A 10,623-nucleotide genomic window follows, 5' to 3' on the forward strand; every position below is an offset into this window, starting at 1 on the left:
AGAGGTAAGCTCAGGCCCTTCCTCTCATTTGCACTCCTCTCTGCCTGTCATAAGTCGTGTACTGTAATATTTAATCAATGTAAAATGCAGATTTTCAGAAATAACAAAGGTTGAGAGAATCATATTTAGGGCATCTCCAGCCGCGCCCCCAACAGGCCCTCCCCAGGCGATTTTGCCGCGCCGGCGCCAAAAAAACGGCCCAGTCGCGCCCCCAGAAGCCCATTTTTCGCCGGCTCGGGCCAAAACTGGTGCCGGCGGACTCAGGCCGAACCCGGCGCCTTGGGGGTGCTTGGGGAGCCGGCACAAGCGAAAAAGGCGCGTGGGCCCGCCCTGGCAGCGACCCGAGGGCCTTTTCCCGCCGCTTCTTGACGCTTTCCCTCGCATCTCCTCCGCTCGCTCGCCTTCCTCCCGCCATTCCCTCCCTTTCTCCCGCCAAAACCCTTCAGCTCGCCTTCCAGTCGCCGCCATGCCGCCGAAAAAGTACGCCATGCCGCGCGCGGCGGCTACCACGACTGGCACCGTGGCCCAGCCGAAGCAGAGGAAGCTGAGGGCACCGCCATCGAAGCCACCGGGCATGTCGAACGCCGTGTGGAGGGTGGAAGTTCAGCGACGCGACGCAGTCACCACCGACCGGCGGAACAGGGCCATTGCCAAGAAGGCCCGCGACAACGCGGGGATGATGAATCCACCCGTCGTCAGTCACGCCCAGTACGCGCCCTGGGGACAGCAAGGCGTCGGATCTCCATGGGGATCGTCGTCGCCCGGCTACGCCGACGGCGATGCGCACGGGGTGTTCAACCCAAACGTGACCTTTCCCCATGGCCACCCCGCGACGCGCACACCCTCGCCCGCCTTCGTCGGCGTGCAGTACCCTCCATACAACTACTCGTCGCCCGCCGCCTACGCGACCACACCGACGCCCCATCTCCGCCGTGGGCCGCTGCCCTTCTCGCACCTCGGCGACACGGACGACACAGGAGCCGACATGGACGACATCATCGCGACAGGATCGACCGCGGCCGCCGCGTCTCCCGGGTTCGCAACCCAGGACGAGGTAGTGGATCTCAGTGGCGACATGGAGGCCGAGCTCGGCTACGTCTACGGCGAGGACGCGCACAAAGCGCAGGAACCCGAGGAGGAGGACGAGGACGAGGACGAGGAGGACGAGGAGCCAGCTCCTGATCCGACGAAGGGGCGCCAGAAGAAGAAGCGGGCGGCTAGGACAGGCGAAGCGCGCATCAAGTGGACATTCAAGGAGGAGGAATGCCTCGCCGAAGCATGGAAAGTCGTCTGCCTCGACCCGACCACCGGCACGAACCAGAGCTTCGAGACGTACTGGGACCGCATCAAGGCCGAGTTCGACGAGCGAAAGCTCGTCGACCCGTACTTCAAAGGCGTCTACATGCAGCGCGGCTCCAAGGCGATGGCGAACCATTGGGGGCGTATCCAGTTGGCGTGCAACAAATGGCATGGAATCGTCGAGGAGGTCGCGGCTCGCCCGGAGAGCGGCGCCAGCGTTGAGGATCAGGTACGCACGCCGTTCGCCCGCATCTCTTCGTCGTCAACGCCCGCCGCCCGCCAACTGTTTGTTCCTCCGCGCAGCTGCTACGTATGTTCACCATGTATCGGTGCGACAACCAAGACGCCGACTTCAAGCACCTCCACGTCTACAAAGCGCATTGACAAGTGTGAGAAGTGGGCGGAAGTCCGACGTACCCTCGACAAGGCCAAGGAGACATACAAGCCGGACGCGACGACTCCGGGCGCGTCAGAGGGGCGGCCGGACGGCCACAAATTGGCAAAGAAGGGGAAAAATGTCGACGCGGCAACCGCGCGAGTGCAGGAGTCCATCGAGCATTGCCTCGCCGACGCCCAGGCCAGGGCCGTCCTACGTGAAGAGGAGACCGAGGCGCGGTGGTCGTCGCTGATGAAGAACAGCGCCATCAAGCTTGACCTGCTCCGGACGAACGTCGCCGCGAAGAAGAGGAACACCGATATGGCTTTTCTGATGGGCGGGGCGGACATGCTCCAGAGCAACGACGAGCAGCTCAGGGCGTGGTACATGGCGGAGCGCGGCCTCATCCTGAACCAGATGCAGATGGCAAAGCCGACGACGCCGACGACGCAAGCTCCCATGCCCACGACCACACAAACGCCAAGCCCGAACGACGCCTCTACATCGCCGCCCAACAGTGCCGAAGCCGCGCCGACACAACCCAGCACCGAAGCAGCTCCGACACCGCCGAGCCCGCGCACGCCGACTCCGCCAACGCCTGGAGCCGACCCCGCCGAGTGAATCATTGCGCACGCGAACTTGCGGCGTGCGGCGCTCTATTTTTTGTAACGCCAGACTACGTCCGATCGCCGGATTTGTGGCATCTTTTGAGAGCGGGAACGACCAAGTTTAAATTTCCCGCATCCTGAGGCCGGCGCTTGGGGGCGTGACTGGGAGCTAGGTCGCCCCCAGGGGCCGAACTAGCGCCGGCACGCCCCCAGGCCGCTCTATTTAGGCGCCCTGGGGGGCCGAACGGCTGGAGATGCCCTTAGGCCTGAAACTTTTATCTTGCCAAAACTTCTGTGCATATAGCGTCTCTTTGAATTTTTTTCTGTTTCTAGGAGATGATGAGAGTTCTGAACTTGATCACCATCAGCATAGCTAGACATGGTAGCTGGATTGATCATTGGATGAAGTATTCAGTTTCATTCTTAAGTGCTATGAGAAGAGGTGAACCAAATCGTCCATAGATAAAAGCTACGTTATCTGATTAGTTTAATTAAATGAATGTCATATTGATTTGCCTTTTGTTTGTTTGCCAAAGGCGACTAGCGGGGAAGTGGAATTGGACCAATTAGGTCCTACTGTGGTATGTGCCAGACTGAACCACCATGTATGCTTCCTTACAGGAAGTACTTGATCAATGCTACAAAATAAATTGCTTGATTGGATTTATTACAGAGAATAAAATAAGAATATTAGGGTTTAAAGCTACCCTTCTTGTGGATTGACTGATAAATCCATAAAATATTTTGGGAAAAAGTTAAATCCTTGTATGTTGTGTACTTGCAGTCTAATCTTTAAACCCTCAGTTGTACGGAAGTGATAGTACATTTCAGTTCTGTGTGTTGACCATTGGCATGATAGGTTGTTGAATCCATCGTGGTCCTGTCGCTTCTATAGAACTAGAGCATTCCCTTTCGTGCCTTGCATTTTTTTTGTTTTTTAACACAGAAGTGGTGATTATAGTGACAAGCTTGTGTTGGGGTTCATGTACGCTTATGCAGGAGGGTCGAGATTAGCGCTCATTCCCACCTTTGTTTTCAAATGAGCTTGGCTTTCAAACCTGCGAGGTTTAGAATTTCCTATTGAATTTACTTCTGTTTTTTGCCAGCCTCCATCCGCCAATTGGAAATAAGTTGAGGGAACTGTCATATTTTACCTCGGAGCATCTCTGATTGAACACTATTTACATCTAATTTGGTAGTCTGTGCTTTGCAGGAACTCGCTACTTCAATTCTTTATATTGTTTAATTAATTGGGTGTGACAATAGGTTGTACACTATAGACATTTGCCACTTACATCAGAGATTCTTCCTTCTAACCTACTCATCTCTACCTATATACAGCTAACTACAATTTTGGTATTGGGGATAATTACTGGAGTAACGAATGCTTAATTCCTCTTTGTTCAATTGTGTGTTCTTAGTGTAGATGTATGTTCTTAGTGTAGAATATACCTTTGTCTAGAAGGGGCCACGTTTCTAATTTCTTCATTCTAATAATTATTGATTGGACATAGGTCACGTTTCTAATTCCTCTTCATTCTATTATTTTTTCAGTGCCTAACCGCAAAATAGTCTACACACTTTCTAGGATATCAGTTGTGTTTTGTATCTTTGAGTGGCTAATTTCAAACTGAAACCGAGATTGCTTTCTGCTTATAGGCTGCTTACTGCTTACAAGATTGAAATTTGAACATTTGTAGCTTCTAAAGTATGGTGGCACATTTGGATTAATTCCTGAACATAAACAAACATGATGATCTAGATCTAATAAAAATTCTGAATGCAACTGGAAAACATTTGTTTGTGCAATGACCATATAAATAAAATATGTTCTATCTCCGGTGCTCGTGCCACAAGAAAAAACAAGGGTGGTCTTTTCAGAGAACTATAGCCGCAAGAAAAAACAGGTTGTGCTTAGTCATTGGCTATGGTCGTTGGTATGATGCACGCATTACACTGTGCATTGGTGATAAGGCTATTGTTCTCTTGAACTCGTAATATTGATCTCTTTTATTGAATGATGTAATGTTAACAGATAGCCATGCTAGAATCAACTTGGTTTATAATAGGTTCATATGCATGCATATATCTACGTATTTTCCTTTTTATCAAATTTTTGTGATGCTTACTGCAGTATTACACAAATGAATGTTGCTTTCTGATTGATTTATTCAAGGTGAATGCTTCCTTTGTCATGTTATTATCATGTGATGCTTATGAATAAACGAATGTGTTATAACTAAAAATGTTCATCTGCATTCATGTCAATCTTAGCATTACTGAAAGAAAGAAACTATGTTTCGCCACTCTGCAATGTACTCTCTCTTTCTCTCACTGATTCTATCTAGAGAGCAGTCTATCGATAATCTTCAAGGCCAGCACTGCCACATGTTTCATGTTGTCGGTGTACAATATATTACCTGGTCATGTGAATTGCCTATGCAAGATATAATTATTGCTAGATTTAATTTGGTTGCTGCCATGCGCATGTCAGCATTTACCGATCTGCAAGTTTAAATCATGGCAATGTTCTATGCTCATCAAATCCACCCTTTGCAGGTATTCTTGGTAATGTTAAGGAGGTGTCGTCCAAGACAGTTGGATTTATGACACATTCACTCCATCATAGAGACCCAAGATCCTTCACAAGCCATGCTAATCAGGTATCTCCTTTTTACTCCTGTAGATTTTGTTTCATACATCCTCTGTTTGCATTATAACTTGAAAATAGATAGGATGTGGTATGATTACAGCCTCCTTCTCTTATCTTGTGTGTGTGTGTGTTCTCAGGAGTCTTCTCTTCTCCATGGATGAACCTCGACAGGCAATAGTAAGCCATCTCAAGGGAGGGGATTCTCAAGTCTCCCCACTTCCAATCCATGGACGCCATCCACAAGGACCAAGATGACAACTACCCGGAAGGAAGGAGCCCACGCCCGACCCCGACGATGGTGGTTCTGTTTGTGCGTCGGCGTCGACCACAACCTCCCTCTCTGGTGAGTGTTCACTCATCTCCTACCTCTGGCTCCCTCTGTTTCTCTTGTGCTGCTCTAGGTAGGTAGTACCATATGCTCTGTTTCATGGCCATGTGTGGGTTATTTAGTCAATGCTTGATGTGCTTCTGTACTGAATCATTCTTTATAGAAATTTTAGCGAGTTTATGTTTCTTGGATGAGCAGTAATTGGATCCCGCACTATCCATTGCAGGTCGGATACATGGGGTGCAGAGCCAACTTACCATCCCTCTCCTCTCTCCTTCCCCCCCCCCCCCCCCCCCCCCGCGCCCCCCGCCCCTCCAATTTGCCAACTAGGAAACCAAACGGCGGCACCCTGTGACTTGCCTCATCTTTATCCGTAGCTAGGGAATGTACAGTTTCATAACTGTTGTCATAAACACATTTTCTCTCAGTGCCATGGTTGGAAGATTCATAGTTAAATAATTTGACAAAGTTATTATCTCTTTTTATTTGCCAATTGTCTACTTGTGCTAACTATGTATGCTGTGCAAAAATAGTTCCAGGTAAATATGTTCTTGCAACAGACTTAAAAAAAGGGTACTGCTAAAAATCAGTCGACTGAGACTTCGCGAAGTCTCAGTCGATGGGCCAACCGTCCGATCTTAAGCATCTCGTAGATTCGCGCTGGGGGCGTTTTTGTCCCTATTTCGGCCTGTCTAAGGCATGGACTGGCCCACTTTGTTTTTTCCCGTCGAACCGATGATCCCATATGCGCGAGCGCTGCTGATGGGCTGGGGCTGGGCTGTGTTTTCAGTGCGGGTTGTTTTTTGTTTTGTTTTTTCTCTGTCTTGTTGTTTGGGCCGCATTAAAGTGAAGAAGGGGAAGCGGCCACCCGTGATGATTAAGAAGAGCGTAACGAGCAGTCAGGTTTCATTCCACTTCGTCTCTCTCCATTCCCTCAGTCTCAAATCGGAAGAACTCATTTTAAAAAAATCAGAAGAACTCCGCAGGGGGAGAAGAGAGGCCGAGCTCGAAGATTGGCGTGCTACTGCACGCCCAAAGAGAGAGGGATGGCCGGCGTTGCTGATGGAGCGAGTTTCCCCCCTACCATTCTTGTCCATCTTTTTCTTGTTTGTCTTGTTCTTGTTCGTGGTACACCGTAGATCTGAAGAGATTAGGTTCGTTTTTTGTGTGGGTCAAGCGAAGATAAATAGCTTCAACTCTATAATCGACTCCAGGATTTTTTTTAGTTATTTTTTTGTGTCATTATTGTTCAAGCAGTCAATAGATTGGAGGTGTTTTTTCTGTGGTTCATGTGGATGTAAGGTTTGGGGTAGTTTTTCTAGTGCATCAAGGGTGGCCAGAGTGAGCGGCTGCTTTTGTTTTTTTGTTAGGTGATGTAGATGTAATGCCAAGTAAACTGCACTCTTTACTGTTTAATTTCAGTTAGGTTCAGTTAGTTTAGTTCTTTTTGATTCTTAGTCTGAAATTCATGTCTGCTACACTGTAGGAGTTTGTCACTGTGCCCATGTATCCAGTAGAGTAGATGGCATTTTGTATGTCCATATTCCCCCCTAACGCCTGTTCTTTTTTTTGTTTTGTATCAAATATGTGATTAGTAGTTTCAAGCAGAGAATTACCCCATAGTTTAGACCTTATTTTCTTAGGTTTGATTCTTTTGTGCATTGATGCACAATAGTCTCTCGCTCTCGCGTGTCTATCGGCAATGTCGATGTGGTGGATTTTTGATGATGAAACCGGATTCTTTGCTTGTAGCTAGATTCACTTATCTCGATAAATAAAGCCCCGTTTTTATGTGTCATCTTTTTGTCATTCGGATATTTTGCTGCGTCTTTTGAGGTTCTTTCCAGTAAAGATTATTTTACAACCAGTAGCACTAAATTTCTTAGTATAGACTGAGATGAAGTGTGTTTCTCTGCTGGATTATACTGGAAGTAGTTTTTTATCAACATGTCCTCGTGAAAGGGTTTCATATCTAGCCTACCCCAACTTGTTTGGGATCAAAGGCTTCGTAAGTAAGTAAGTAAGTATGTTTTTTCTATGCTTGTAGGTGCATATAGAGAAATTTTTACACCACTCCGTACATCCTCTGTACAGAGAGTATAGTGCACTTTTTTTACACCCTCTGTTCATGAGTAGGTGACAAGAGAGATGTGTGTTTAGGATTTTTTGCGAAGTTGAACATTCCTTTTTGTTTTTTAGTATATAAACCTCTGCTAGTTATCCTTTTCTTTGGACACTTTTTTTCTTCTTGTTTTTTATCTGGTGAGTGCTATCACTTATACTGTTCTTAACTGGGATATTTTTGGTGTCTCAAGAAGTGCTTCTCTCATATCCCCTCATACACATTACTAAAACCATTAGTAGGAGTGATTCAATTGCTTGTTTTGTTTTATTCTAGTCGAGAGTAGTAGGTCGAAGAATATGACTATTGCTGAAACATTACTTTCGCGAAATCAGTTCCATGTTTTTTGAGGATTATCTCTGAACTCAAATCCCCTCATATGTATTACTGGACCATCACTAGGAGTTGTATAGCCCTTCTGTTTGTTTTACTTAGGTTTTTCACTGAAATCTTTTCTCTCGAAACAAGAGAGATTTTTTATTACTGCATGTATTAGCAGTAGTGTGGTATGTTTTTTTTATTTCTCATAATCCCTATCTAATCTGCAGCATGTTTTTTTCTGAAATCTTTTCTTTTTGTAAACAGGAGATATTACTGCTGAAATCTATCACTAGGGAGTGGGTTGTTTATTTTTTATTTTTTTTGCTTTGACACTTTCAGAAGCATGTTCAAATCTATCTTTTTTTGCGTAATCAAAAAGAGAATGATTTAATGAAAGTAAGTTTCTAGCAGCAGCATGTTTTATTTTTTTCGCCCTAAAAACCATATGAAATTAGTGCATTGTTAATTTTTTTCTTTTGTATATGAATTAATATGGTCTTTTGATAGATTCATCGTCTTTTTTATCTCCACATCGCAAATGTATATATGTTTCTTTTTTTCATCAGCGGCGACGCCAATGATATATTATCGTTATGTCGAAAAATCCTTTTTCTTCGGAAGCATACAAGTTTTTTTTGCACTAAAAATAATTTAGCTGAATATGTATGCGTATCAGTAGCACATATTTATGTTTTTGGCCTTATTTTTATGTGCATAGGAGATGGTTTTCAGAGTTTGTCTGAGCCCTTGCTACCGTGAGAGCAACAAGCGGCATCAACATGTATGTCTGGAAGGAGTTCAAAAATACAGGAGTAACTCCACAGCCTTTATATTTTTTTGTTTTTTTCATTGTCTGATCCTTATTTTTCTAGGTTATACTTATTATCAAAGAATATATTTGTTGAAGGTTTATTTTTCATTGTCTGATCCTGGAGTTTTCGAAATAGAGGGGAGCCCATAGTTTAACGAGTTGTTTACACTGAATCATTGTTTTTTTATCAAGCGTGCCAAGCTCTTATGATATGGTTGGTTCATTTTTTTAAGAGTTCAGTGTATCTTTTTTGTAGCCATTTTTTTCCTGACCCATGTATAATGTACAATGTGAGGGCATAGACTTTTTGTAGAATTTTTTGGTATGATGTTCGTGTTCAACTTGTTGATGCCGCCTGTTAATGTACAATGTTTGTTTTTTAAGAGTTCAGTTGCATGTCCCATACTAGGTATGCAACCACACGTCTTCTACAATGGTCGCAACTTGGGGGACCTTTGTTTTGTTGGAGGTGGCAGTGTCGAGAGAGAGGGGCCCAGTTGCATGCCCCCACACTAGACACGCAACTGCATGTCTTCGAGCACGGTCGCAACTGCATGTCTTATAACTTGGTTGCAACTATGACTTTGCCAGTTTCATGTCCCACAATGGACACGCGACTGCATGTCTGCTTACTTGGTCGCAACTAGGGACCTTTGTTTTGTTGGAGGGAGCGAGGTTGAGAGAGATGGCCCCAGTTGCATGTCCCATACTAGGCATGCAACTGCATGTCTTTTAACTTGGTTGCAACTAGGGGGGCTTTGTTTTGTCGGATGGGGCCGCATCGAGAGAGATGGGTCCAGTTGCATGTCCCACACTAGGCATGCAACTGCATGTCTTTTAACTTGGTTGCAACTAGGGGGGCTTTGTTTTGTCGGATGGGGCCGCATCGAGAGAGATGGGTCCAGTTGCATGTCCCACACTAGGCGTACAACTCCATGTCTTCTAACTTGGTCACAACTTGGGGGAACCTTTTCTTTGTCGAAGGGGCCTACGTCGAGAGAGAGGAGCCCAGTTGCATGCCCCACACTAGACACGCAACTGCATGTCTTCGAGCATGGTCGCAACTTCATGTCTTATAACTTGGTTGCAACACGACTTTTGCTAGTTCTCATGTCCCACAATGGGCACGCAATGCATGTCTTCTAACTTCATCACAACTGGGGGGGGGGGGCTTTTGTTTTGTTGGAGGGGGCGGAGTCGAGAGAGATTCGGCCGAGTTGCATGTCCCACACTAGGCACACAACTGCATGTCTTCTTACATGGTCGCAATTGGGGGGACCTTTGTTTTGTCGGAGGGGGGCGCGTCGAGAGAGATGGGGCCAGTTGAATGTCCCACACTAGGCACGTAACTGCATGTCTTCTAACTTGGTGGCAGCTTGGGGGACCTTTGTTTTGTCGGAGGTGGCGGCATCGAGAGAGAGGGGACCAGTTGCATGCCCCCACACTAGACACGCAACTGCATGTCTTATAACTTGGTTGCAACTCCGACTTTGCTAGTTTCATGTCCCACAATGGGCACACAACTGCATGTATTCTTACTTGGTCGCAATTGGGGACTTTTGTTTTGTCCGAGGGAGCGGCGTCGAGAGAGATGGGCCCTAGTTGCATGTCCCACACTAGGCACGCAACTGCATGTCTTTTAACTTGGTCGCAACTCGGGGTGGGGGCATTTATTTTGTTGAAGGGGCCGCATTGAGAGAGAGATGGTGCCAGTTGCATGTCCCCCACACTAGGCACGCAACTGCATGTCTTCTAACTTGGTCGCAACTTGGTGGACCTTTGTTTTGTTGGAGGTGGCGACGCCGAGAGAGGGGGGGGGGCAGTTGCATGCCCCACACTAGGCACGTAACTGCATGTCTTCGAGCATGGTCGCGACTTCATGTCTTATAACTTGGTTGCGACTTCGACTTTGCCAGTTTCATGTCCCACAATGGGCACGCAACTGCATGTCTTCTTACTATGGTCACAACTGGGGACCTTTGTTTTGTCAGAGGGGGCGGCGTCTAGAGACATGGGGCCAATTGCATGTCCCTCAGTAGGCATGCAACTGCATATCTTTTAACTTGGTTGCAATTGAGGGACCTTTGTTTTGTCGGAGGGGGCAA

This window comes from Triticum aestivum, chromosome 2A (genome assembly GCF_018294505.1).
Source record: "Triticum aestivum cultivar Chinese Spring chromosome 2A, IWGSC CS RefSeq v2.1, whole genome shotgun sequence".
Taxonomy (NCBI): Eukaryota; Viridiplantae; Streptophyta; class Magnoliopsida; order Poales; family Poaceae; genus Triticum; species Triticum aestivum.